The sequence below is a fragment of the Echinops telfairi genome, unplaced genomic scaffold (genome assembly GCF_000313985.2).
Source record: "Echinops telfairi isolate 266 unplaced genomic scaffold, ASM31398v2 ScPeMD7_7424;HRSCAF=8462, whole genome shotgun sequence".
Classification (NCBI taxonomy): Eukaryota; Metazoa; Chordata; class Mammalia; order Afrosoricida; family Tenrecidae; genus Echinops; species Echinops telfairi.
The window spans coordinates 49,627,316-49,632,427 of record NW_022111324.1 but is presented as its reverse complement, the minus strand read 5'-3'; the positions used below and the strand labels follow the sequence as shown (position 1 = coordinate 49,632,427).

Here is a 5,112-nt window from a genome sequence, read left to right as displayed (position 1 = left end):
AAAAAAAATTTATAAGATTAATTGTGGTAATGATTGTACAATTCTTTTGGTTTTGATTGAACTATTGAATTGTATGGTAAGTGAATTGTGTGCTAGTAAAACTGTAAAAATAAAACAATAAATGATACAAACAAATCCTACAAAGGGGGTGGGGAGAGACTTTCGGTACCTACTATGTGAATGTGTGCTTTCTACAGGTGGTCTCAAGGAGCCCTGTGGCCTAATGGGCTATGGGTTCGGCTGCTAACCTGAAGGTCAGCCGCTCAAATCTACCAGGTGCTCCTCGAGAGGAAGGACTCCTCTGCTCCCATCAATACGTACAGCCTCGGGAGCTCACAGGGCAGGTTGGAATGGACTGGGTAGCAGTGAGTTTGGATAGGTGGTTTCATCCAGTACGTATCCATCTGAATCCACCAGTGGCTCCAGGGAGAAAAGACCCTGTAAAGATTTCAAACTAGGAATCTCTGTATCAGCGGTTCTCAATCTTCCAAATGCCGCGACCTTTGCACACAGTTCGTGTGGAAGGTGACCCCCAACCATAAAATTATTTCGTTGCTACTTCATACTGTCATTTTGCGACTGTTATGAATCAGGTGAGCCCTGTGAAAGGGTTGTTCAACCCCCAAAGGGGTCGCGGCAGTTTGAGAACCGCTGCTGTAGAGGGTAGTTCCACTCTGTCCTGCAGGGTCACCATGGAGCGGACCGGACTTGACAGCTCACACCAACAACAAGGCGGCTCAGTGGAGGGGGTCTTGGGTGGTTCAGATGGTTGACACTTAACTAACCCAAAGATTGGTGGTTGAATCTCCCCAACAGCACCACGGAAGAAAGGCCTGGTGATCGGTTTCCATAAAGGTGGCAGCCAAGACAACCCCACAGAGCCGTTTCACTCTGTAACCTGTGGGGCCAGCATGAGGTGCAGTGGACTCTTCCGAAATGGGTTAAGGATAATGGGCTCATTTCTTTTCCTAAGGCCTTTTTCAGAGTGGGGGTCAGGGACTGGTTCTGGCTTAATCTGGAGCGAGCGCTGGAGGGGTCTCTGAGGAGCAGAGCTTGCCTGTGGAAGGGCAGGGGTTGTGCCAGCGTGATGGCAGTGTCCACTTGAACATCTGGTGTGATGTGCCCGCTCTCCCGGCCGGTACGGCAAAGAGAAGAGAATGAATCTAAGGCTCCCCCAGTTTCCCTTTAACTCAGCAGCAGTCTAGCCTGTGCTAGGTGGGTGACCTTGGGCAAATGGCTCAGCCCTTTCCTGTTTCCTTGTTTCCTCGTCTGCCAAGCGGGGACAATCCTATCCACCACTCACGATCGTTGTACTAACAAAGACAATATCTGGCGCCAAACACCAGGAGGGAGGGGGGAAATTTTTTCAGAAAAGGTTTCCTTCCTTCTATTTCTGCAGTAACTCACTGGATTCGCCTCCACCCTCCTCCTGCCCGTTCACCAAAACAAAGTGTAAAGGCCTCACGCCATTCATGACATGCCCCGGAGCTCCTTACCCACCGTCACCGGTGGCCTTCGTCATCCCGTTTCCCCCCATTCCCCGTGGTTCCAGGCCATCTGTGGCTCCTGTGAGTCACACCCTGCTGCACTCACCCAGCTGTAAACAGTGCTGCTGACAATGGCCTCTGGCCTTTGCTACCCTGGTGGACCCTGAGGGAGGCGGCTCCGTGGGCAAGGCCCCGTTCAAATGGGGCTGGTGGAATGTGAGTGTGACCAGCAGGCTGCTAGACCGCCGGTGGAGACCCCCTTTGCTGATGGGAGACTTGGCCTCTGCTGCTGTGGAATCTTCTTGTGCCAAGAGAGTCCTTGATTTTCCTCGGGCTGGTACAATAATAAAAGCCCAAAAGTCTGTGTCTTCCAATGACAGAAAGCGCTCGCTCACAGTGAGGGAGGCTAGGAGTCCAAATTCAGGGTGCCGGCAGCAGCAAAGGCTCTGGGGGAAGACCCTTTCTTGTCGCTCCCGGCTCCTGGTAGCTATCAGGGTTCTGTGGCTTGGAGCTGCTGCCTAACTGTCTAGGCCACTGTTCACCTGGCCATTCTCCCTCTCCGAGTCTCCTCTCTTTTATAAGGACGCCAGTCACACCCTACTCTGGGATGACTGCATGGTTGACTGATAACACCTTCAAGGCCTGCGTTTCCTAACACAGCATATTCTCAGAACCCGGTGTAAAGACTTTATCTTTGTGGAGAACATGATGACATCCATAAAGGAGAGATAGGCGACTGATTGATGTTTCTTCCTACATCCAAGACATTTCCTATGTTGAAAAATCTGCAGGCCCCGTTGATGCCCAGAGATGCAGGATGATTAGCACCACCCCAGGTGTGTGTGCGAGAAAGACAGGGCTTGCTGTTCTCATTAAGAGTGGAGAGTTGCACCCTTGGAAGCCCACTGGGGCCGTTCTACTCTATGCGGTGAGGCCCGTGGGCGTGGGAACAGACTCAGCGGCTGTGAGTGAGAGGCATGTTTACGAGACTCAGCTGGGTAGCAATGAGGGTTTTTTTGAATGTATGTTGGTCTTGTCCCCTCAGACCCCAGTGCCCTTCAAAGTGTTGAAGGGCACAGTGAGTAAAAGAGTGAGACGTCTGAGGACCCGGAGGTGGATGGATGGTAAGGAGGGGAGGCAGGAGGAAGGGAGAGGCGCCCTCAGCCATAGCTGTGACTTGAGGCCCTAAAGTCAGGTGGAGTCCTGGGTGGTGCAAACAGTTAACTTGCTTGGCTGCTAACCAGAGGATGGGAAGTTCTAGACCACCCAGAGAGACTTCTGAAGCAAGGCTCAGGGATTTATTTGAAAAAAATCTGCCATCAGAAATCGACTCCAGTTTACTTTGGCACACATGGGGTCACCTCTGAGCCAACTCCATGACAGCAGGGGTGGGGGAGTGGAACGAGTCTGGTGGGAATGGGACACCCTATGTGGGGAGTCCCTACCAGACTGTAGCGCAGAGGGGTGGGTCCAAGGTCACCGTAGTCAGGTTGACCATCCCCTTAACCCAGTGGCCCTTTCTCTTCCACGTTTTGTCAGGGGCCATCGGGTAGGCAGACTGGTTCTGAATGCTTGGTTGTGGGCCATTCCCCGAGCCCATTGTCGTCGCCGCTGTGTCCATCAAACTCATCGAGGGTCTTCCTCTGCTTCAGTGCCTCTCCACCAAGCAGGAGGACCTTCTCCAGGGATTGGTCTCTGAATCTAGAATCCCTTGACCTTACAGGACAGCGCCTAACCCACAGTGCCTCCAGAGACCCTCCTTTGGGTTTCGGCCTGGCCTGCAAGGCCCGTGCCTTGGGGTCCTGGAACTAGCTGGACCACTGCCTGCCGTCTCCAGGCTTCCCTATGGTTTGGGGACTCAAAGCGCCACCTTCGGGGAGTTGTCTTCGTTCTCGGGTCCTCCATAGGGCCCTGCCTCCCAAGTGGGTTTTCTCTTTGGACCTGGATGAAAGTGGAATCTGTGATCTGCCCCTGGGTTTTGTGTCCTTGTCTGACACAGAGCAGGAAATCCTTCTGGCCCAGCACCAGTGGAGGCTCCCAGCTTGGGAGCCTTGGGGCTAGTGGTGTGTGTTTAGGGCTGCAGCACCCCTGGGGTCAGGCTGGGATAAGAATAGCCCAGGGCAGAAACTGGAGGAGTCTGTAGCTTAAAGGGGCAGGCTGCCGGATGGACTGCTTTGCGGGCACTTGTCTTAGCGAAGACGGGTCAGAGAATCCTAGGGCTTAGGAGCTGAGACCAGGGGAGACCATGGAGAGGCACACCCTAGCTAGGGGGCACCCAGCCTGCCTCTCACTGGAGCATTCCTCCTGGCACCTCTAGAACCTCCCTCCCATTTCTAGGGCCAGTTGGGTTGTGCATAACCCTCCTCCCACTCTGCTTGTAAATGCAAATGTCTCTGGGAGGACCTAAAGCTTGGGCTTCCAACAGGTCTGTGTCAACAAGGATCAGGGGCCTTATGTTTTGTTTTTGTGTTCTGAGCTGAAATATGGGGGTCGGCCTGAGAGCTAGGGTCCCTCTCCTTTCCCACCAGGGCCCACCCCCCACACCTCCTGACTTTGGGAGTCCCCACTAACTGACCTGGGGCCTGCCCGGAGACCTCTGGGTGTGGGCAAAGGTCTCTTGGCCCCCTGGCCGTTGCCCTGGGAGCTCGCCTGCCCTGCTGGGCTCACCCCAGTGTTTTGGGGTGTGGAGAAGGAAGAGCTGCTTGGGGAGGGCCCGGTCCTGTTTTCCTTTTTCTTCCGGGTTCAGTGGTTTGGCCTTCCTCATTCTTTGCCAGGGACACTGAGCCGTTGACCTCATGGGTTCAGGGCGAGCTCCCTCTCCTCCGGGAGCTGGTGAAGGAATGTCCAGGGAGCCGGTAGGGTGTGTATATGGTATATGGGGCGGGGGTATGGGACCGAACCCCTAGGAAGGGGCATGGGGAGCGCTGGGGATGCGTGTGAGAAACAGTGGGGTGTGTGCAGTTTGTGTGGCTTGACTACCAGGACTCTGGATCCATGAGACTGGTCTATCCAGATTTTCTTGATTTTTCACAGCCAACCGGCATGGAAGAGACTCTGCCCGCCATCATCTAGACGGCTGTCTTGGGGACTGTGGTGGCAGACACACAGCGGGCAGGGTGTGCGGGCGCGGGCGCAGATCCTCCCTGCCTTAGGGGAGGCACTGGCCGGTCTGAGGCATGGTCACAGCGGGCAGGGTGTGCGGGCGCGTGCGCAGATCCTCCCTGCCTTAGGGGAGGCACTGGCCGGTCTGAGGCGTGGTGTGGGGGCTGGTGGGCGCCTTGCCCGTTCCCATGGACGGTGGCTAGGCCTTTTTCTGCTTGACTTCCCTTGGCGGCTCTCCGCTGAGCTGAGCAGGTGGCTGTCAGCTGCCGGCAGCCCACCGCCCACTCAGAGCCTGGCCCTGCCCGCTGGCTGCTGCACCCACAGACAGTTGCCCCCACTCTTCCCACAGACAGCAGAGCCCCATGGGGCTGCCGGCCCCTCTGTCTCTGTTCCGTGTTGACAGTCCTTTTGGGTAGCAATTCCCCCAGGTCTGGCCCAAGAGCAGACTTTGGCATATCTTGTACAATGTGGGGTGAGGGCAAGCATAGGACGGTGTGTGTGTGTGTGTGTGTGTGTGTGTGTG

The 5,112-nt window shown here is 55.3% G+C and overlaps 1 protein-coding gene across 1 annotated transcript in view; it reads left to right on the top strand.

Annotated features, from left to right (window-relative positions):
• The window catches only part of PIK3C2B (phosphatidylinositol-4-phosphate 3-kinase catalytic subunit type 2 beta), a 94,555-nt gene that overhangs the window by 11,574 nt on the left and 77,869 nt on the right, over positions 1-5,112 (top strand). The window lies entirely within an intron of this gene.